Raw genomic sequence first — 24132 nt, 5'->3', positions numbered from 1 at the left:
AGATCATGCAAACCCAGTGTAATAGACCTTTTTCACTTAAATTTTGGCGCATGCGCTGTGAAGTTTATTGTCAGATCTACCGGAACTAGGGGGCAAAAGGAAAAATCGACAACGAGGCTTGGTGCAAAGTAAAGTGCGGAGACGACGAGACAAACTGTTGTGTTTACAACTGCAAGTGCAACAGTGGAATGAAGAAAGAGAAATACGGTAGACAGAATTTGTCATTGTATGGCTTTCCGATGGGTGCAAGCTGAGTGCGAAGGCGCAACAGCGAAGGACGCGATGGGTGCAAGCAATCCGACGACAGGGGTTTGTCGTGCCATTGGAAAGTCTGCTCGCGTCACTTCGTGTCTGGCAATGGCACGGCTTTCAACGATGCCAACTCCTTTGACTTCGTACCCACCCTTAATCTTGGATTTGAGAGAACATCAAGAACAAGTGACTCTAGCAGAAGGACAAGGTACTGGTCGGAGACGTGACTTTGTCCGCTGAAGACCGACGACAAGCAAGCGGTTTTGCTTCCACCCCCAGTGTCAACGCTGAAAATATCATCGGATCTGGAAGAGACTCAGAGCCAAGTAAGTTTTGTTTGTTTTTATTAATTTATGATCTGCTGACTTCAAATTGTCTTCCTACATCAGTGTATAAGACATTTAAAATGAATCGGCAGCCCAAAATGGATGCATAGGAAGGGTCACGAAACAAATGCAAGATTTTAGAAAACAAACAAACAAGATCTAGACATATGTCGACAAGCCGCGTGCATGCAATCAACCAGAGATCTGTTGCTACAGTATCTCTGAATCAACCGACTCTTGAATCGAGAAGATTAAGGAGGTTACTTGATACAGATAGTGATGCAGTTTTCAAGACATCGATAAAGCTCATGCTGAATCATTTTTTTTATTCCCAGAAATGTACCATTGAATTGATGCAACAACAAAAATAGCACTAGATTTCTACAATTTTGATTTTGCATAGAACACTCCAAAATAATTTCCGGGGAGCATCTCCCGCACCCCTAAGTTATTTTTCAATTTCAGGAGTTATTTACCTCATGTATTTTCATGCTTAAATGCTGTGAGTGTGATGCATGTGTAATCTGATAACAAGATCATTGATGCTAATTCTATCTATATATATATACGACTAGTGTCTGTCTGTGTGTCTGTCTGTCTGTGCGCGATGCGCGGCCAAGGTTCTCGATGGATCTGTTTCAAATTTGGTGATCATATTCAGGTACACCCTGGACACAACCTGGTCGATGAGATATTTCAACACGTGCTCTCAGCGCGCAGCGCGGAACCGATTTTGGTTCCACCTCAGCTATTTTGGTTCCACCTCAGCTTACCCGGGCCCCCATACCGACACACCATAGCCGCTACACCACATCACAACGCCAAAGTTCTCGGTGGTTCTTTTTCAAATTTGGACACCGTATTCAGCTACACCCCGGACACAATATCATCGATGAGATATTTCAACACGTGCTCTCAGCGCGCAGCGCTAAACTCATGTTCGTTTTTGTGTTCATTTCACCATTATAAGTAACTCTTCCTTATCTTCTCCAGTGTTTGGCGTTTATCTCCCTTCCTTCGTGTGGCTTTCCCGTTCAGTTGTAAGTTACTATTTATTTTTAGAATGTCACTGCGCTGTCCAGAACGCTTTCCTTGCACCCGTAAGTTGTTCTTACTGTCAAAGTGAAAAGGTCGAATCAATTTATAGCCACGCGAAAAATACACTCTCACCTATCTCTATATATTTATAGATACAGATATGCATATATATATACGGCTTCTCTGTGTGTGTGTGTGTTTGTGTGTGTGTGTGTAGGCAAAAACCTATGTATTATAGAGTTCTGTTTGTGATGGGGTCTAGCGGCTTTTGTCTGTCTGTATGTTCTGGCATGTGAGAAGCCACAGCAGATAATATAGGGCTAAGAAATAAGCTCTAAAATTCTCAATCCCGTTTGACAGGACTTCGCCTTTCAAAGGTGATTGTGGTGAACCGCCACGCTGTCTGTCTCCGCGCCGTTCACCCCAAATTCCCGTTTCTGAGAGTGACTATTTTTAGAATGTCACTGCGCTGTCCAGAACGCTTCCCTTGCACCCGTAAGTTGTTCTTACTGTCAAAGTGAAAAGGTCGAATCAATTTATAGCCACGCGAAAAATACACTCTCACCTATCTCTATATATTTATAGATACAGATATGCATATATATATACGGCTTCTCTGTGTGTGTGTGTGTTTGTGTGTGTGTGTAGGCAAAAACCTATGTATTATAGAGTTCTGTTTGTGATGGGGTCTAGCGGCTTTTGTCTGTCTGTATGTTCTGGCATGTGAGAAGCCACAGCAGATAATATAGGGCTAAGAAATAAGCTCTAAAATTCTCAATCCCGTTTGACAGGACTTCGCCTGCAGAGGTGATTGTGATGAACCGCCACGCTGTCTGTCTCTGTCTCGCGATTCACCCCGGCGAAGCCGGGTATTCCTCTAGTTGCTAATGTATACATTTGATTTTGTATTTACAGAAGCAGCCATTCCTTTGCCCTCCGCATCTAGTGAGAGCTTAGGACCAGGGCCAGATCATGCCTTTGCAAAGAGGGACACGACTACATGTGAGGGTATTGTTATTGGAACACAGACTACCTCAAGTTGGCAGAGCTGCAGATGACAATTACATAAGAGGCCTCTGTGATTAATCGTCTGACTGAAGATGTTTCTGGCTTGAAGAAAGACAACATGAAGGTGAAGGAGAACATACGCTCTTTTTCTGTTGATTCTCTACTGAAAAATGACACTGCAGTATGGTTTTACACATATGATGATATGGTGATCTTTCTGTATGCATGTACCTACTTCGTAAAAAAGGCAGGTCTACATTACTGGGTTGATGAGCTGCCAAAGGCCACATCACTCCAAAGAGCAAGAAGCTTATTTTGTCATGTAATGGTTTATATAATTTACTCTGGTACTGTATAGAATAAAGGGCCCATTATCAATCAAATCTCTGGTCTGGTCTGAATTTGTTTCATAAATGATTGTATGTGAGCTTACGAACATAACGATTCCCACTTTAAATAAATGCGATCAAGATAATTAGGTAGACAACATGTCAAGAGACGTTTATTCCTTATTTCTTGTTATAATTGAAGGATATTATTATGCAATATACTGCTTTGTAATGGCTTCAAATTGTCTCCCTTGTACCGACACTTTAGTACACAATTTGTGCATTCACTTGAGTTATTTCTTAAAGAAAATTACCCCCCAAAATTATTCAAAACAGTCTTTGACATATCTACAGTTTAATTAAAAGAAAAACTGTATTTTATTTTAAGTGATAAATAAATTTATATAGACAAATCTTGGGACTGTGCACAAACTGATCGGCTTGAACTCAAAAGTCGCAGCCAAGAATCTTCTGCAACTTTTGAGTTCAAGTCTGTCAGCTTGTGCACGGTCCCACAATCAGTTCAAAAAGAATTTTCCTTGATATAGCCTTGAAAAAAAAAGTAAGTAACAAATTTTGTACAAACAAATTTGTTCAAGGGAGACAATTGGAATCATGTTTTTTAAAATCGGTGAATTGCATTATAATTTCCTCAAAAAAATAACAAATAACTGTGAAATAAATTGAAAAAAAAGTGCTAACATTATTACCTTGATCAGATCGATGTGTATGACAAGGAATTTCTATGTTTGCTGATTTGGTTGTCCGGTAATGACTTTCATGCACAGGGCTTCTAAATTCACTCGCTCAAACGCTCATGTCTGCACCAACATTCACACACGTCCATATTCATAAGGGATGGTGACAACACGCTCTTGAACAACAAACATGGCACAAAACGAATGAACATTTCAAACATTTCGCTATTGAATGAAATCATCAGTACATGGATATCAAATCATAAAACATCTCACGTATACCTCCTTGCCATTCCGAAGTTGAAGAAGAACACAGTCCGGCATTACACACACTACACTTTCATCACTGAGAATCGCTGTTCACAACACATGTCCTCGGCTCTGATACGTTCTCCGAATAATACACACAAGTCCTGGATGATGGTATAGTCCGTACGAAGCCAAAACACTTCTTACTATCCTCTGACACAAGTTCTTATCAGCTTCCACAATCTTCTGTCTTAACTGCAGGCATTTAAAAAATTAAACCTGAACTCACACACAGAGGTGACAGCACTACGTACCCTCCCTCGCTGTAAACAAAGTACTGATTTTACCTGTCCATAAATTATTGAAACTACATACATTTTTCACTTGACAGAACAGTTAACTGTTGCTACCAACTTAATTAACTGGTATTGGAAAAAAATATCACACCTTGAAAACCCTAGTTCAGTATATCATAACTATATGCAGCCTTCAAACGGTTGGTACCGGTTGTTGAAGATCTCTTAGTCGCGCTTCCTGGCATCCGGACTTCTTGGGTCAAAATTGAGGCCTTGAAGAGTCGTCCGGGAAAACTTGTCTTGTCTTGAAGCATACCTGAAAATGAAATTATTTTTTTTACTTGACACTAAAGCAAATCTTATGCTGGGTACAAATGCTAAAACAAGTTGCGCCAGTCTGTCAAACATGTATAACGATACTGAACGCAGTACATTTCACAAGGACAATGCTTAGCTGAAAACCAGCATCCACGTCGAATAAGGTAAATGGCAACCCAGCATAGCGCAGTAGCAAAACTGTCCCACAGGAAATCACGCTTCCCTGTGTTTAAAAAAATCTGTTTAACTTTCTAAGCTTGTAGCCCTGAAAGTAAAAAAATTTTGCACTAGCCTCTGGCTAGTGATTCTGAAAACGTACCAGCCAGAGAGCAAATTTTACGAACCAAACCAACAATTTGATTCAGCATCTTCACTCGCATTTGGCGAGTAGATGAACACTTCTACTCACCAGTTGCATGCTTCTACTCACTATGGCGAGTAAAATACTTGCCACTTTCAGGGCTGGTTTGTTTTTAACCTAAACATAATGTTGTAGTTTTCCAGAAATTGCTCTACACACAAACATACACCACCGCCCTGGTCTCTTGACTAAATGTAAAATGCATAGTTTTTTGATGATGCACTTTATAAATATCACTGTTTCTCTTTCCCCAGTCTTGTAGCTGTTGTAGTTAACAAGCTCTATATTTTAACTTTGAGACTTATGTTCTGAAAAAAATAGATCACACTCTGATGTAAACCTCTAGGTAACGCAACCCTAATTTCCTTAATATTAATTATTATACACACTTACTTAACAATTTGTATGTCATCGAGAGCAGCTGGTGCAGTTTTCTTGGCAGCATGCCCCTTCCACATACATTTGTAGTGTGTACAAGTTTTGTCTGCTGGCACAGTGTCGATTCCTTCAGCCATGTAGTGTGAAGCAGCAAAAAGTGTGGCAGCCACATGGTTGCAAGACTGTCCTTTCTGGGTAAAAACAACAACACACAATCAAATTCCGTTTGTGTCATCTTGATTTTCCTTAGCCTGCTAATAACAATTAACTTTATCTTTCCTAGGAATTCCTACAGAGAGCTTGTAAGCGCATGCTGTTGATATAGATCTATATAAAATATATACCGGCTCAGAATGGAATTTGATCTTACTGCAGTGATAACCTTCATTGACAAGAGGATTCACAAACACATGTGTACGTACACATTTAAATAAAACTCCGCACTCAGGTACCTGGTATTCTATTGAACATGCCTAGCCAACATGGCATGGTCTCCTGGAGATACTGATTGAAATTACATTAACATGCTGCTCATAACTTTGTCAAAAAAGACAGCTTTTGCATGCAGACATTTTCAGTAGAGAATTATGAATCTCTGTGTGTGTTTGTCACTTTGTGTGCCATGCATTATATGACTGAGTATGAAAACTGATTGTGTAAGATACCAAGTAACGCAGCCATCAAGTTAATCCCACAAAACATACAAGGCCAACAACACTTACCCAGCAATAACTCGCAGTAGGCTCCAAGTGCCTGTCCGGTCAGCGTCCCCCCACAACAGCATACACTTCGTTGCGAGTCTGCTTCATTGACGTCAGCACACTCGCTCTGAGTCTGATCACCACAGTTGCTTACTAGCTGTTGTGCCATGCAGAAAGACATTTTATGCACACAGTATGTCTATCGTTTACACCAAGGTTTTGCATTCTTTGCACTGGATGCGTCGTATAACTTGTCGAACGTCGACGCAGTAGTATCAGTAAGAAAGTTGATCCAGAGATCTGTAGATCTGTGGTCGATCACCTCTGCTTCGCTTATGCAGGGGAAGTTCGCCAAGTCTTTCGTCCATATACCACGAATAGCCGTTTCAAACCATACCTTCGTGCATGTCCTTGACTTTTAGTTCATGATTTTGAACAAGATAATCCGTTTTCTTGCAGAATTTCTCAAAGTAATCCTCTGGCAATAGTACTTCGAGCACCGACAGTAAAAGAGGTATTTCAGGCTGCCCCTTATTTCCGGTTATCAGAGAGAGGCTGCCGTGCCCTAAAATCTGATTGGTCGAAACGCTGGGGGCAAAGGTTATACGAAAAAGGTCTATTGCTACAACATTGATACACACAGGATAACATCTAGACGACTTCCAGAGGGTGTCTAAATGTTCAGTGTACTGTATACATCAGAAGCATACGTTCGAATTGATTTATAATCACACTCATTGTCTCTCTTCTTTTACTTCCAGAGGTAAAATAACTTTCACTATCGCTCACGGCCACTGATCAGAACAGACCACTTGACATTGGCACCATCCAGATTTTCCTGTTGACCAGTCCTGCTGTTCCTGTTACTGCTATCCAGTATCACCACAGGAGAAGACCAATGTGCCATTCGTTGTAAGATTTGTGTTTTGATTTGAAGATCAGTGCCTTATTCTAACTTTGCAAAAAAAGAGATACAGTGTCTTTGGTAGATACCATCCAAATAATACAATTTAGAACAAAGTCAAAGTTCATTTCTCCTCGCGTTAATTGTCTATGCTTTCTGTGCTGAGTGAGATGTGGATTGAATTTATTTCATAACTCACGTTTCGTCAACCTGCACATTTATATCTATAGAGAGGATCTATAGAAGTAGTCTCAAATAAAGTTAGGTATGTTTCTGAATAATAAAAAAAAAGGAAAGGAAGAGTAGTTTCTGAAATGTTTAATTATTGACAAAACGAAACATTCAGGAGTATGTTGACCAAATGGTATTCATAGTAGACAGCACGAGTTGCATGTTAAAGAAGTTTAACCTCAAGCAGTACATTTGAAAGAGCAATTAACATAAGGTGTATATTTTTGAAAGGTATGTTCCACTGTAAGTGTAAGACGAGAGGGAGGGTATCTTAGTCAGACTCATTCAACATTCATACCTATGCACATCACCTCAAACACTTAGTTCTTGAGTCAAATGTATTGGCTTTATTCATGTTGTCATTTGTTGTCCGTGTGCTGGTTGCCTGAAGTATGAATCAAAAACAAGAAAGGTGACTTGTTGGAACCTTTGTTATTGACAAAACAACAGGTTACAGTCACAGATATTTCGACCCAGCCGTCTTTTAAGTGCACAGACAAACAAATATTATTTAAATTAAAAAAAAATACTTAGCTCGCAAAAGGTGTTCGCAAAAGGTGCTCGCAAAAGGTGCTCGCAAAAGGTGCTCGCAAAAGGTGCTCGCAAAAGGTGCTACCGCTTGGGGAGAAGACACAAGCGAGGCTGGGTGGAAATATCTGTGACTGTAACGTATTGTTTTGTCAATAAAAAAACGTTCCAACAACTTATCTTGCTTGTTTTTTTATTCTGAATTTTGGAACGTTGGCAGTCTCTTTGTTTTTGGATTTGCCTGAAGTACTTGGGTTTTTTAGAAAATATATCGCGATCTACACATTTTCCTTCCTATAGTTTGTCAAAAGTATAGCGAATTTAATTTGTATTTACTTAAGGCCACACTTTTTTTCTTGATAAATATTTCTTCATAAAGACTACTTGAAATGAACAAAATGTTTCCCCCTTTCAAGACCTCCGAGCAAGTTTTTTGAAAAATGCAGGTCGGTCTGTTGTCATTTGTGCCTGATGCCACCCATACTGTCACTGCCACCAGGCATTCTCAACAATCGAACTGTCTATACAGGCTTAGAGGCACAGTCCTTCTTCAAAACAGGTATGCTCCCTATATCAGATCTGCCAAGGCTCAGTTTACACAGGAACAATGATCTCTCGACTTACCTTGAACACATACCAAAAATCAACACCCTGACTGCTTTTTGGATCTACAATTAATGTTGTTAGGAATGAATTACACGTGTGGCGTTTACAAATAGATTCATACACAATCTACATTCGCACAGAAAGGCGGTACTAAGTTTTAAAACAAATAGACAATGCTTCATGTCCTTCAGGCTAAATATTTCCCCTTGTAAGGATAAGATATGGGTTATATGATCATTCGAGTTGTATGCCCTCACGGATTTTGATGAGATACACAAGTGTATGCGTGTTTTAGGTGGTATCAGCCATCTGCACTTATGGCATAACGACCGAGGTCTGTTACGTGCCACTGTGGTTACACGGCAACCGTCTCTGGGTCTGCACATAAAGTTGACCCGTGTCGGTCCGGTGTAACACGAAATGTTTAACTCCACGAAAAATTTACTCCGGAGTAAACATTTCGTATGAAATTCTTACTCCGAGTAAATTTTTCGTACGAGAAAAGAACTCCCCAAGGCACGAAAAAAATACTCCCTCCACGAAATTTGTACTCCACATTTATTTTACTTCCAGTAAAAATCTCGTACGCGAAAATGGGATGCGGGCGAAGGGATAATGCCAATATGTGATCTAGCGCAAACGAATGTCGCGCTACCCTCCCTCCACCCCTTCCACCACCAAGACTAACAGGGACAAGGGGGTATACATTTCGTACACCTGGCATGGGAAGTTAAATTGCTCGTGTTAGGGTGAAATAATGTATTAGTTTTTTATTCGTCAGGGGAGCAACATTTGTGTACAAAATGTTTACTCGGAACTCATCTGTCGTGGGGAGTAATTTTCTCGTGTAATGGGGGAGTGCTTTTTTCGTCAGTAAAGGGAGTAACATTTTCGTACGAAATTTTTACTCCGGAGTAAAAATCTCGTGGGAGTAATTTTCTCGTGTTACACCGGCCCGGTCGAACCTGCGACCTAAGGGATCACAAGTTCAGTGCTCTACCAACTGAGCATAAATAAATAAATAAATAAATAATAAAATAAATAAAGTGTCCTTTAAAATAACTAACATGTATTCCCTGTATTATTAGTCTATTTCTCATCCAGGCATGGAGGCGTCCTCTTAAATACACAGCCCTTCACGCGAACGATTGAGCTCACCATCTCAACTCGTGCTTTTCTGTGCTAGGTATTTGTCATCCACGCATAAAGGCGTCCGTTTAAATACACGGCCCTTATCGTGTAAACGATTAGGTTCACAAACTCAAATCTTACCAGGCCTTTACATGGGATATGACCATCCTTCCATTTTGACAAATACCAGAAATCCACAATCTGGGTACTTTCTGTGCGACTGTAGATTTGTATGAATTAATTTCTAAAACGATCCACGTGTAATTCATTTCTTAAAAACAAATGCCAGCTCCAAAAAGCAGTCAGGATGTTAATTCCTGGTATATGTTCAAGTCGGGAGATGGTTTTTTTCTGTGTAAAAGCCTTTGCAGATCTGATATAGTTTGATTGTTGATATACCTGCTGGCAATGACAGCACGGGTGGCAAGACGTACTACAGTACAAATGACAAGAAGCCGACCTAAATATAAAAAAAAAAGTGTTCTAAGGCCTTGGTGGGGTGGGGTGGGATGGGGGCGGGGGGGAACATTTTGTTTATTTCCAGTAGTCTTTATGAAGAAATAATTAAGAAGAAGAAAATCTGGCATAAATTCGGTATACTTTTGACTGTTCTTATTCACATGTTAAAATATGTGCAGATCGCGAGTTACTTTTGAAAAACCATGTTTCAGGCATCCCACAATCAGAGAATACACAGGCTGTGCTGACCGGCTCATGGACTAGCTGATGCGGCCGGGAGCCGTACACAAACAGTCGAAAATTCTGGAACAAAGTTTTGGAGCATTTGAACCATGTACCGGACCACGTGACAGCCCAGTATCATTTCCCTACCATGCAGGAAGCTGTTCAACTAAAGATATTAAGGAAGCTGTTCAGCTAAAGATAATAGTTCAACGCAATCACACGATTGGTAGAAGTATGTTTCAGCTTGCTGTAGCTCAGGGAATTTTAACCCCACTCTTCATCCGTTTGGGAAATATTCCTGATGTTTCGACTGCACAGGCTGGGAAGGGTACCCTGATGCTTCTGCCGAGAAACCCCACTCGCTAGCAGACCAGCTGCCTGTATCTGTATTTCCTGCAAAGCAAGAAAGAATAAAACAGCAGCTTAGTTTGAGCTTTTCAGACATTCGAACCAGAGAAAACGTGCACGTGTTTGGTTGGAGAGGGCGGATAGAATCACAAGACATGCTGTGTCTGTGTGACGTAGAGCAGGTTTTCAAATTCATGCTGATTGTACCATGCATAGCTTTTGAAGAACTGTGATTTTTATACTTTCTGGCACATCTTCCCTTGTTTTCAGATAGACTGAGAATCGAGATGAGGATGATGGTGTATGTATGTATATATATATGTACGTATGTATGAAACAAAACTTTGCTGATATGCATGTGTAAAACGTATCCGCAAAAACCCCGAAAAGAGCTTCATGCAACTTCGCATTTAATTTTCAATTCTTCCAGAAGATATCCCCACACATTTCTTTTCCGTTTTTATTTTGATTTTTGACTCACATGCGAAGCAAAAGTGAGTCTATGTACTCACCCGAGTCGTCCGTCCGTCCGTCCGTCCGTCCGTCCGGACGTCCGTCCGTCCGTCCGGACGTCCGTCCGGCCGTCCGGAAAACTTTAACGTTGGATATTTCTTGGACACTATTCAGTCTATTAGTACCAAATTTGGCAAGATGGTGTATGATGACAAGGCCCCAAAAAACATACATAGCATCTTGACCTTGCTTCAAGGTCAAGGTCGCAGGGGCCATAAATGTTGTCTAAAAAACAGCTATTTTTCACATTTTTCCCATTTTCTCTGAAGTTTTTGAGATTGAATACCTCACCTATATATGATATATAGGGCAAAGTAAGCCCCATCTTTTGATACCAGTTTGGTTTACCTTGCTTCAAGGTCAAGGTCACAGGGGCTCTTCAAAGTTGGATTGTATACATATTTTGAAGTGACCTTGACCCTGAACTATGGAAGACAACTGTTTCAAACTTAAAAATTATGTGGGGCACATGTTATGCTTTCATCATGAGACACATTTGGTCACATATGATCAAGGTCAAGGTCTCTTTGACCCTTATGAAATGTGACCAAAATAAGGTAGTGAACCACTAAAAGTGACCATATCTCATGGTAGAAAGAGCCAATAAGCACCATTGTACTTCCTATGTCTTGAATTAACAGCTTTGTGTTGCATGACCTTGGATGACCTTGACCTTGGGTCAAGGTCACATGTATTTTGGTAGGAAAAATGTGTAAAGCAGTTCTTAGTGTATGATGTCATTGCTAGGTTTAGGTCAAGCATGTGAGTCGTATGGGCTTTGCCCTTCTTGTTTATAAATGCCTTGTGGTGACCTCATTTTTCAATCAAATTGAAAGAAATTTTGTTCAAGGAATCTTTGACCCAGTCTGGACTATGGAATTATATTTCAGCTTAAAAGTGTAAAACTTAAAGTTGATTAATGAGTTTGTTCATTAAAATTCTCAAAATTGCAATTAAAATTGAAGTTTTAATTACAGAATCAAAAATGATTGCACTGTATTTCTTTATCATTTTCTGAATCGAAAATACAGATGTGTATGTTTTTTTTTCTGAAAATGTGTTTAGAATAGAACTAAAGAAAATATACCTGACATGTTTGAAAATATACATGTGCTTTCCTCAGACTAGTTAGTGCCAATGTATATCAATTAAGGTATGTTACCTACAAACAAAAACAATGATTTTGAGAATCTATGCCATGGAGAGCATTACAAAGATGATTTCTGTTAACTGCTGTATGGTCAGAAGTTACACACATTGGAGCAAGGAAAAAGCTCGTACGTAGATCAAATTTGTATACAGATTTGTAAATACATTTTTTGGAAAAGTCTCTGGGTGTTCATTTGCATTGATTCCAGTGCACACACATTTTAGCGCTTCCCATTTGCAGTTGATTTCAAATTTTTTTCATTAATTTGCTAGCAATCAGAATTATGTTTGTACTTATAGTTTTAATGATATATGTTGTTTGTTTTTCCCCCATGTGATATTTTCGTTATTGTAAAAACTGGACACATTGTTGTCAGTTTTAGATAAAGTAAATATATCATCATGGAAATCTTCTGTTTTGTGTTGTGTTACTTACTCATGTTGAGTCTCCCCTATTCCTGTTTGTACGCATAGTAGTTTCAAGGCAGTAGGATGTTCTGTGAGGCTGTCTATCTCCTCATCCAGGTTTTCCAGACATTCGAATTTAGATTCCTCTTGGGGTTACTGCACTGACACCTGAAGCAATATACACATGTCACTCTGTTACCATAGCAGAAAACTGACCTTGAGATTCTTAGGTATACACAGAACTTGCAGTGAATCACAGAAACAACACGAACAGTAGCATTAAGAGTTTGAACATTCATGAAGTGAGAGTCAATAACCCGACTAGGTAGATTCAGGGTCCCACTGAGTGCATCTCACAGTCACAGGGTCGCTTTTCGCCACTTACCACACATTTTCAATGGGACTGAGGTTTTGTGACTACAGTTAGCAACGTCCTGTCTGTTCGTGGTGTTTTAGAATACCGATCTACGCACTATCTTGTAGTGTGACTGTCTGATATTGCGAACCAGAAAAAATTAATGAACAGAAAGTTGGAACTGCTGTAAACGTGTTTGCCCGGACAGTTCTGATTTTCTTCCAAAACGGCTCGCAATATCACGCCATCAGCGTTTCGCCACTGCTAAGAAAATCGTATGATTTTAGATCTAATTTGAGATCATAAATTATGTCTGCTCGTTTACAAAAACAAAAGGTGTTTATTTCCCTTTGATTTTGAACGTTTCGCAACACTTATCTAAGAAATATTTATTATTTACTGACACAGTTGTGTCTGCAAGAAAAAGGCTTTGCGTAATGTTACTTGCTGTCTACATGTTTTGTTGTGTAAGTGAAGAATTCCTAAGAATTGACAGAGAAGATGATAGTCGTGTGTGAACATCACTGTGGAAGCATTTATTATAAGCTGCGCAAAATTAACAAACAAACGATATCTGTACTCACCAATACAAGAACAGCACAAGACAGTACGAATTTTCGCTGATGTAAGCTTCATCGGGAACAAACAAACACAAAAGGCAACAAAAAGCAGACGCAACACGGAACGAACAAGGTTTGAAAAGAATATGGAGGGGAAACACAAAAAAGGGAAGGAACTGTCTTTTGTGTTTGTTTGTTCCTAAACAGTCACAGGACGAAATCCTTGATTTGAGATGGGGAAAGCAAAATACCACGAAGCCTGAACAAATACCATAATCTTCACATGCTTACAGATATGTGGACGCACAGCAATTGATCTGTGAAAAACACACTTGACTTAGATCTAGCGGACTAGTGTGTAGATATCTACACATCACAACAAAGAGAATCACATACCATTTCGTATTGCCGATTAAGCTGGCTCTGTTGCAAACAGTTCCTTGTGGTCTAGCCTCACCAGCATTTTGACAACGAAGAGGCTCAAACTGATTCGGTAAAACCCAAGGCTGGCTGAAAACCGGTCCGTACTCCACTTGTCTTTCTCGCTGCTGGAGCCGGCCATGTTTGTTCTTCCAGCTTTGTGACGTAACACACGTATGTGCACAAGGTCATGAGCCAAGACTGCGCGCGCGGTGGAACGATGCAGAACAGCCAAAAAATGTGTAAAAGTATATTTTTAGGGCTACTGTGTTAATTTTTACACACGCAATTGTGGTTAATGAATTAAGAGTGTCACCATATCAAAAGTGACCCAAAACCTTGGACTTTTCCTTTAAGTTTGAAGCTCATTCCGTAAATCAATTTCACGACAAATGTTCTTTGGCTTGGAATTGTATCAAAAATAAGTCAAGAATGCCACTGGATTCTATTACTATGATAGTGTGGCAGATTTGATTAAAACCGGGGGCTGCCAGGGGATTGTGCAGGATGTTTCTTATTTACTCGTGATGTTGTTTGACCTCGCGTTGTGTTTTGTTTTGAGTGTAAGAATATTTCCCGTTTCCCTCTCTTATCCCCGATGCAGTAGACTCTAGTTTTCAACTCTCATACGGCCAACGGCCTCTCTCTTGCCAACGAATGTAGCCCACACCGTGGTTGTACAGTTTAAAACATCATTTTTATTCTACAAGTGCATGAAATCAAAACATCGTCACTTTCACGCAGACTCGTTTCCTTTCTTCCCTCGTCACTTTATAACTATCTCTGTCGTGTCTCAGTACTGTCGCTTAAACAAGGGGGGTGATTATCAGGTTCCCGATTGACAAGGAACTTATTCAGACTTAAAGTCTTTATAACAGAACTCCCGATTGACAAGGAGCTATTTAGTGCATGAGATACTATCACTATCAGATTCCCGATTGGCAAGGAATTTATACAAACGTTATAACAAAACTCCCGATTGACAAGGAGCTATTTAGTGCATGAGATACTATCAGATTCCCGATTGGCAAGGAATTTATACAAGCGTTATAACAGAACTCCCGATTGACAAGGAGCTATTTAGTGTAGACTGCAAGGTTCCTAGTTCACAAAGAATGATTAACAACAGATCTAAGCAATAAATCCTTACGGTTAGAAATGAAGGCCGGCTTCCGATTAACGAAGAAGTCGGCTAAGGTTTACTTTTCCCGGTTAACAAAGAATTTGGTTATAATTAAGACTTCCGATTAACAAAAAGTCTGGTTACAATGACTGACTCCCGATTAACAAAGAGTTTGAAGTTAAGGTTAGGTGACTCCCGATTAACAAAGAGTCCCGCACCCGCGAAATCCAAAACATTATATAGACCTCAAATCTTTGGACTATTTCGCATAATCATGCGCTACAGTGAACTCTGACCCTGAATCACTAACTTCCGGCAAATAATCCGGTTCTTCTTCAATTTATACTACTCTATTTTCCGCTAACCGTCGTTAAACAACCATGTCCGTAAGCGACTATTATCCTAAAGAAACTTATAATTTTATCAAACAACTCCCGCACATCGATACTAACAGATTGGCAGCTGGTCGTCTGCAACAAAGTCACGTCTGCTTGAAGCGTCAGTGCTAAGCTGTTCTAAAAGCTAGCATCGTGCGTCGTAAATTACGTCACATAAAAGATGGCGTCAAGTGCATGCGTACCAATGAAGTCACTCAAACACGCGCACGCACACTGAATATTATTACGTGGGCTGCAAGGCTATTCCCTCACAATCCCCACCACTCAAATTCAATGTCATTTTGTTAACAACAATTAATTGAATAAAATTGCAAGAGATCATCTCGAATACATACTAAATATTTCTTACCAGTGCCCTCGAAATGTCCTCGGGCAAACTTATCATTATCCATGCGATAATTATTGTCTCTTTGGTTGAACTGATTTCAACCACAAGCTATCTAACCTGGTGTTGAGGAGATAACTGCTGCTATACTATCAGGTAGTATGCTGACGAATAATTCCCCTTGGTTAATTATGTATGCAGACATGCGTAGAAATAAAGTACCTTCTTTTTCCTGCTACACACGATGTCGGCTGTCCTTCTGTATGAATGACTATTATCTGCATCCATCTGGCATGTTACATAAACGAACCCAGACCAACACGTTACATGGTGGCAGCGCGTGAGTACTCTGTTCTGGTAGACTAGATCTGGACGCGATGGCATTTAAACCTCCATCGAATTTTCCATTCGACAACCCGTCGGCATGGCCAGATTGGAAACAACGCTTTCTTCGATACAGAATCGCATCGAAGCTGAACAAAGAAGAGCAGATAGTACAAGTTAGTAGTCTCATATACTCAATGGGGAGTGATGCAGAGAAGATACTAGCCCAGTTTAACCTCTCTGAAGAAGATGGGAAAAAGTTTGATATTGTTCTTGCTCGTTTGGACACACACTTTGCACCAAAGCGAAACGTGATTCACGAGAGAGCAAAATTCTACAGAAGAGACCAGAAGGAAGGAGAAACAGTGGAACAGTACGTGCGTGCATTGTTTGATTTGACACAGTATGCTGATTTTGAAAACAAAGATGATGCAATCAGAGACAGGCTCGTTCTCGGGTGCAACGATAGTGAATGTTCAGAGAAACTTCAACTTCAAAGCGACCTGACTCTAGAAAAAGCAGTGACGTTTGCTAGACAACAGGAACAAGTGAAATCGGAAATACAGCAGCAAAGAGGTCAAACAGCAAGTGCATCGCTCGACGCGGCTTCTTTCAAGTACAAAAGACGACCAGTGGCGGCTGGCAACAAACCGACGAGCACCACAGGCGCGCGGAGCACCACAGGCGCGTGTAGCAAGTGCGGCGGAACGCACCAACGGGGACAGTGTCCAGCACATGGAAAGAAATGCAACAAGTGTCATAAAATCTCACATTTTGCTCGTGTGTGTAGAAGCAAAAGTGTGAACGAGGTTAATTCAGCACCAGCAAACAACGTACCACAGGTGACTGAAGAGACATTTTTTGTTGATTCTGTGGACAGTGGTGAAGAACCATGGAGAGTCGATATCAACATCCTACACAGAAAGGTGAACTTCAAAATAGACACCGGTGCAGATGTGAACATCGTGAACAAGCGAACCTGGAGCTTTTTGGGAAAGCCGAAACTACAGCCATGTGAGACTGTAAGACTGATAAGTCCAGGTGGTAAACTGAACGTCATGGGAAGTTTCCAGTCGACAGTGACAGACCTGCCTGTCAAGGTGTACGTCATCGACAATGAAACAGACAACCTTCTGAGCAGAAAGACGGCAAACTCCATGGGTTTAGTGAAAAGACTGAACAGTGTGAACTTCGGTGAAGTGAAATGTACACCAGTCAAGATAAAGCTGAGAGAAGGAGCAGTTCCTTACTCCGTTCCGGTGGCACGACGCATTCCTATTCCTCTCATGGACAAAGTGAAGGAGGAATTGAAGAGAATGAAAGAAGGCAACGTCATCGAGGAGATCACAGAGCCTACAGAATGGGTAGCGCCTATCGTACCGGTGGTGAAACCGAACGGCAAGATTAGAATCTGTGTTGATCTGAAGAAGTTTAACCAGGCAGTCGAGCGTGAACGCTACATGATGCCGACAGTAGACGACGTCATACACCAGCTACGTGGATCATCAGTGTTCTCGAAGCTCGACGCTGCATCAGGATTTTGGCAGATACCCTTGGACAGAGAAACTGCCAAACTCACTACTTTCATAACTCCTTTCGGGCGTTATTTCTTCACGCACCTACCCTTTGGGATCAGCTCAGCACCAGAAATCTTCCAGAGAATTATGACAGAGATTCTGGTGAACATTCCAGGCGTTGTATGCTACTACGACGACATCCTTTGCCACTCACGAGACAACGAAGAACATGCTCGTCTTCTTCATCAAGTACATGCCAGACTGCAAGAAGTGGGTCTGCGGCTGAACGACGAAAAGTGTGAGTACAACAAGTCTGAGATAAACTTCCTTGGACACATCATCAGTAAAGACGGCATTCGACCTGACACGTCGAAAGTTGAGGCTATCAGCAACATGGTGGAACCAACGAACGTGACTGAACTCAAGCGGTACCTGGGTATGGTGAACTATCTTGGTCGCTATCTCCCAAACCTGTCTTCAGTCCTGAGACCATTGAATCAGCTACTGACGAAAGAAAGTGTGTGGTCGTGGGGACCAGAACAGGCAGAAGTGTTCGCCAAAGTGAAGCGCTTACTGACTACAGCACCTACCTTGGCGTTCTTTGATCCAGCTAAACCAACGACGGTGAGCGCTGACGCAAGCAGTTACGGACTGGGCGCAGTGTTGTTGCAGGAACACGAAGAGGGACTTCGTCCTGTGGCTTTCTGTTCCAGAACTCTCACGAAAGCTGAAGAACGATACGCTCAGATAGAGAAAGAGTGTCTCGCGACAGTGTGGGCGTGTGAGAAATTCGAGAGATACCTGGTTGGCCTCGAAACGTTTGTATTGTGCACAGATCACAAACCCCTCATACCCTTGATAAACACAAAGGACTTAACGGATACGCCACTGCGTTGCCAACGCATGCTCATGCGTTTGATGCGTTTCAAACCCGAAGCCAGATACAACCCCGGAAAAGAGATGTTCGTGGCGGACACACTTTCACGTAGTCCCTTGACGGGAGGCAAAACTTCTCTTCGACAAGAAGAACTACAGAACGACGTAGAAGCTTACGTCGACACAGTCGCATCCTCGTGGCCAATGTCAGACCGCAGGCTTGAGCAGATTCGGGCAGACACTCTCAAAGACGTCAACCTGAAAACAGCGCTCGAGTACACCGAGACTGGGTGGCCGCGGTACAAAGAAGATGTGAAGCTAGCAGCCAGAGATTTGTTTGCAGTGAGAGGAGAACTTACTGTTAACAACGGCCTACTCATCAAGGGCGACAGAATCGTGATTCCTTTCAGCATGAGGAAAGACATACTGGAACACATCCATGATGGACATCAAGGTGTGAACAAGTGTAGGGAGCGAGCCAACCAATGTGTGTGGTGGCCTCGCATTAGCAAGGACATCCAGGATCGGGTAGCTAAGTGCAACTTCTGCACCGAGCGCCTACCCACTCAGCGTTCAGAACCATTGATTCCATCAGCTCTGCCAGAGAGACCATTCCAGAAAGTGGGAACTGACTTGATGGAACTGAATGGACAGAACTACCTAGTCGTGATGGACTATTATTCCAGGGGGGGGTTCCTGGGTGCCCGGAACCCCCCCCCCACCCCCCATCCGTTTGTTTTTTTACCTTGTTATCTTCCACGAGAGGCCTCCGATTGACCTACAAAAATAAAATTCCTTCAGCATCTGGGGGGCTTTGCCCCCCAGACCCCCCACCAGGGCTTTGCCCATGGACCCCACCGGGGCCTGAGCGGCCCCTGGACCCCTGCTCCAATTTGGAACCCCCCCCTTATCCACAACTAGGTCCGCCACCTACCAGATACAACGTCCAGAACAGTGATTCTGAAGCTCAAGAACATTTTCGCTCGTCATGGGATTCCAGAGACTCTTGTATCCGACAATGGTACACAATTTACGTCGGCCGAGTTTCAAGCATTTTCGAGAGACTGGCGTTTCAAGCACGTAACGTCTATCCCTCATTACCCTCAGGCAAACGGCGAGGCGGAAAGCGCGGTGAAAATCGCGAAAAGGATTCTCTGCCAGGATGACATTTTCTTGGGACTGTTGGTGTATCGTTCAACACCGATACCTGCCCTTGGAGCAAGTCCAGCAGAACTAGCGTTCGGAAGACGACTTCGAAACACCCTACCATGTCTTCCTGAGAACTTGAAACCGAAGAACATCAACCGAGACGAACTACAACAGCGTGACGAAGCAGCCAAAAGGAGGCAGAGGCAGACATTCGACAGGCACCACGGGGTACAGTCGCTTTCACCTCTACAGCCAGGCGACCAAGTCTTCGTCAAGTGTGACGGTGAGAAGGGGTGGAAACTTCCAGCTGAGGTGCGAGAGCAGTGCGCACCAAGATCCTACATCGTCCGTACACCTACTGGGGACCGAAGACGCAACCGGAAACATCTTCGTCTTCGTCCGGTGGCTCCAGCTCCAGCCAGCAGAGACGCCGATCCAGTACCGGAAGCGGTACCAGACACCGTTCCAGGTGTTGACCCTGATCCTCCACCAGATAGCAGTGTGGATACCGAGGACAGTACTCCGACAACCGGAGACTACGTAACTCGCAGTGGCCGAACTGTAAAGAAGCCAGCGAGATTTGAAGAACAGTAATTTCTGTGTACACCAGATTTCCAGTGTTCCGGAGGTATCGGAACGTACCGACAAATAATATTTCAGATTCGTTTTCTTTTGTTAAAGTTTATGAACGCTATCCAGTAAAGATAAGCAACAGTGTGTTCATTTGACGGACGGTAATCTGTAACAGTGGAATCGGAACATTATCGCCAACAGACAGAAGTTAAAAGAATCAGAACATTATGTTAACCGTTTCGGTATTTTGAATTTATGTCGGAAGTTGCATGTTCTGGTATTCATAAAGTTAAAGATGGTTTCTTTAATTCCTTTTGTAAAAGGGGGAGATGTTGAGGAGATAACTGCTGCTATACTATCAGGTAGTATGCTGACGAATAATTCCCCTTGGTTAATTATGTATGCAGACATGCGTAGAAATAAAGTACCTTCTTTTTCCTGCTACACACGATGTCGGCTGTCCTTCTGTATGAATGACTATTATCTGCATCCATCTGGCATGTTACATAAACGAACCCAGACCAACACGTTACACCTGGCCAGCGCTAAAGCTAAATGCATTATTGTCCGTGCTGGCCGGTCAAGAGTATCGAAACTCGTAAATGTCATAATTTCTCAGTTCGCCGAATACATGGCGACGTCGACGACCCACAGAAGGTTAGAGGTGTGTGATGACGGCGGCATTGATGACCCACAGAAGGTTAGAGGTGAGTGATGATGGCGGCATTGCTGACCCACAGACGGTTAGAGGTGAGTGATGATAGCGGCATTGCTGACCCACAGAATGTTAGAGGTGAGTGATGATGGCTGCATTGATGACCCACAGAAGGTTAGAGGTGAGTGGTGATGGCTGCATTGCTGACCCACAGAAGGTTAGAGGTGAGTGATGATGGCGGCATTGCTGACCCACAGAAGGTTAGAGGTGAGTGATGAAGGCGGCATTGCTGACCCACAGAAGGTTAGAGGTGAGTGATGAAGGCTGCATTGCTGACCCACAGAAGGTTACGGACTTGCTGTGACACCGGTTTTGCAGGGGAGGGTGTCGCATTACCCATCCACCGGGAGCCAATGACGTTATGCGACTAATGTTCTTTGTAGTTAGACAGCGGGGTGGTTAGCAGGCATCTTCTTCTTTCAACCAGTTGGCAGGGTATCAGGTTAGGCGGTTAGCAGGTTATTATGAAATCCACCCCCTTACCCCTTTCTGGACTGAAAACCCCGACATGAAACGTCTAGTTGGTGAGGAACTTCCTGCTTGCTCTAAGAGCCTCCATTGTCTGTCCCACCCGCTGGCCCATGCCAACCAGCCGAGTTTCCCACCTATCACTCTGGGCGTGGGTAGTGGGCAGCTGGACGGGGAAATTAGCGGTGGGTAGATTGTAACTGGGGAGCTGTGGCTGGGGGGGAGGGGGGCTGTAGTATCCGAAATCGGCGAGCATTTCCTCCACCTCCCTCTCTTTCCTCCTCTCCTCCGCTGTCCTCATCCCCGCTACCCTCCTTCTCTGTTCCCTCGCCTCTCTCTTCTTTCTTTCAAAAGGGGAAATTGGGGGGTGGGATTGCAGGCGGCGAACCGGACCCTCCTCCTCTTTCTCTTCTTCTACAACTGTCGTGACTAAGAGACTGGGATGTGTGGAGAACACATGTCCTCTGAGACTTTTCCCCGTTTTAAAGATCTCCCCGCAGTTCGGGCAGACACGCATCTGACAGAATAAAAGTAAAAATTTAATCATTAAGAGGCAAATGAATTTCTGACAGGACTGGGGCAGAAAATCAATACTATGGGGTCAGGCTAACAGGGGGGGTCTACTACAGCGATAATAGTCTATTTCCCTTTTCTTTACCATCCCCTAGGCCTTCTCCACCCCTCTGTACTGTTTAAGGTCATCCTTATGCACCCACACAGAGGGACACCCCTCTTTATACTGCAAGAGCACGGAACTGTAACCCTTCACCGCCATTACCTGGTAGGGACCCGTCCACCCGGTGCCTAACTTCTGATTGGCCTTGGGGGGGGGGGGGGGGGGTACCACCTCCACACCAGGGACCCTACATCGTAGTTTCTTCTTTTACAGTTCCTATCATAGGACTTTTTCTGCCTACTGGCGCTACTCTTCACGTTCTCTCGAACGAACTCAAAAGCCCGCTCCAACCCTTCCCGTAACCACTCCACATATTGGCTAGGGCAATCCCTCTTCGTTTCCCCCGGGGCCGGACCCACGACCATCCCGATAGGAAGAGTGACCTCACGCCCAAACATTAGCAGGTTGGGGGAACACTTAGTGGACTGCTGCTGGGAAGCCCTATAGGCCATAAGGACGAAAGGTATGTGGTCGTCCCAGTCGCTCCGTTGTTCATTAACCAAGATGGCTAACAGCTGCTGTAACGTCTGGTTAAACCTTTCTACGAGTCCGTCGCTTTGCGGTCGGTAAGGCGTAGTCCTTGTCTTGTCAATGTCCAGTAAGTCACACATGCATCCAAACAGCACACTTTCAAATTCCCTCCCTTGGTCTGTATGGATGGAATTAGGAATGCCGAACCGGCTTATGAACTCTGTGACCAGCTTATCGGCCACTGTCTGTGCCGTATGATTCTCTAGGGGGTAGGCCTCCACCCACTTGGTAAAGTAGTCTGTCACTACCATGATATACTCGTTACCGTGATTGCTCATCGGCAAAGGGCCTACAATATCAATGGCTATTTTGTCCATAGGGGATCCCACGTTTACGTGTTGTAATGGTTCTTTCCCCCTCCCAGGACCAGGTTTCTTTCTCGCGCAAGGGATGCATTCCGCACACCATCTCGCAACATCACTATTCATCCCTGGCCAATAGGCCACTTGTTTGACTCTAGACAACGTTTTGTCACGTCCAAAATGACTAGACGATCTAACGTCATGTGTCATTTTCATAATGCAGTAACGCACTGCTGAAGGTGCTACTAGCACCGTGCGAGGTTCACCAGTACCCACGGCCGCAATCCGTCGGTAAAGTATTCCCTCTATCACCCTCAAGTTATCCCACAAGTTCAACAACGACTTGACCGCCTGACTATACTGAGATGCTTCGTTCCCGCGTGGCCTTTCAACTCCGCTATTGATCAACTCGATGACCACCCGCGTTACCGGGTCCTCTGTTTGCCACTGTCTTATCTCTTCCGTTGTCCAACTATCGGACCAATCGCTTCGTAGTCCCTCTAAACATTCCAAATGATCTGACTCACTTCTCTCGGCTGCCCCGTCCGCCGCAGCGGAGTAGGCGCCCTCCCCGGACTCAATCTCTCTCACGAGATCATGTGTGCCGGGTACCTCACTATGGGTTCGGGACCCCTCAGGCGACCCGATAGTACCCGTAGCTACCCCCGTTCCTGCTTCCCCTTCCGAGTGAACAGAAACGTCACCCTGCGGACACGAACCTTCTCCTAGACTCTCCTCTAGAGATTCCCTTGTGCCCACAAAGTACCCAGGTGGAAGGCAAAACTCGCTAGGTGCCAAAACAAACTCATCCTCGTCCCACGAAGCAGATTTACTCTGAGAGCTTCCCTGACCATCCCGCTTTTCCTTTCCTTCCCCTGTTTTATGTTGAGAGCGAGTAACCATTTGGTGTTTAACGGGAGGCGATTCCTCACGTCCCTTTTCTGTGACAGATACCCCAGTTACGTCCCTTGCTTCATGCTGGGCAGATTTACTCTGAGTAACCTGATTTCCGTCTATGCCTGTTCTTTGAACAACCTCGGCAGGGGTTGCGGTGTTTGACCCGCTTTCTCCCTCCTTTGCATCTTTGTTCACTATGCGCACATGCGTGCTCTCGCCTACGCACTCTGAACAGTTGTCTCGTTTGCATGCACGATAAGGCTTGCGTGACATTGCGTCTGAATTGCCATGTAGCGTGCCTTTGCGATATTCCATGTCAAAATCATATGAGTCTAGCGTAGCTATCCACCTGGCGACCATACCCTCTGGGTTCTTAAAATTCCTAAGCCACCGCAATGAACTATGGTCAGTTCGTACGAGGAATTTCCTCCCTGCCAAGTAATGGCGAAAGTGTTTCACGAACGTGA

General features: G+C 43.3%; 3 long non-coding RNA genes across 3 annotated transcripts; all 3 read right to left on the bottom strand.

Moving 5' to 3' along the window:
• Positions 1–3858: 3858 nt before the first annotated feature.
• On the bottom strand, positions 3859–5978 carry LOC138950038 (uncharacterized). Its single transcript, XR_011450471.1, has 2 exons — positions 5269–5978; positions 3859–4512 (listed from the first exon to the last, which is right to left on the bottom strand). It is a non-coding gene; the product is annotated as an uncharacterized lncRNA (long non-coding RNA).
• A 2327-nt stretch (positions 5979–8305) lies between these two features.
• Positions 8306–13929, bottom strand: LOC138950031 (uncharacterized). The gene is made up of 3 exons (XR_011450470.1): positions 13768–13929; positions 12485–12624; positions 8306–10431 (listed from the first exon to the last, which is right to left on the bottom strand). It is a non-coding gene; the product is annotated as an uncharacterized lncRNA (long non-coding RNA).
• Positions 13930–14466: 537 nt separating this feature from the next.
• On the bottom strand, positions 14467–23697 carry LOC138949987 (uncharacterized). Its single transcript, XR_011450469.1, has 2 exons — positions 20612–23697; positions 14467–15757 (listed from the first exon to the last, which is right to left on the bottom strand). It is a non-coding gene; the product is annotated as an uncharacterized lncRNA (long non-coding RNA).
• Positions 23698–24132: the final 435 nt, after the last annotated feature.

Source organism: Littorina saxatilis, linkage group LG1 (genome assembly GCF_037325665.1).
Source record: "Littorina saxatilis isolate snail1 linkage group LG1, US_GU_Lsax_2.0, whole genome shotgun sequence".
In the NCBI taxonomy this organism is placed as follows: Eukaryota; Metazoa; Mollusca; class Gastropoda; order Littorinimorpha; family Littorinidae; genus Littorina; species Littorina saxatilis.
This window is presented reverse-complemented; position numbering and strand designations above follow the sequence as displayed.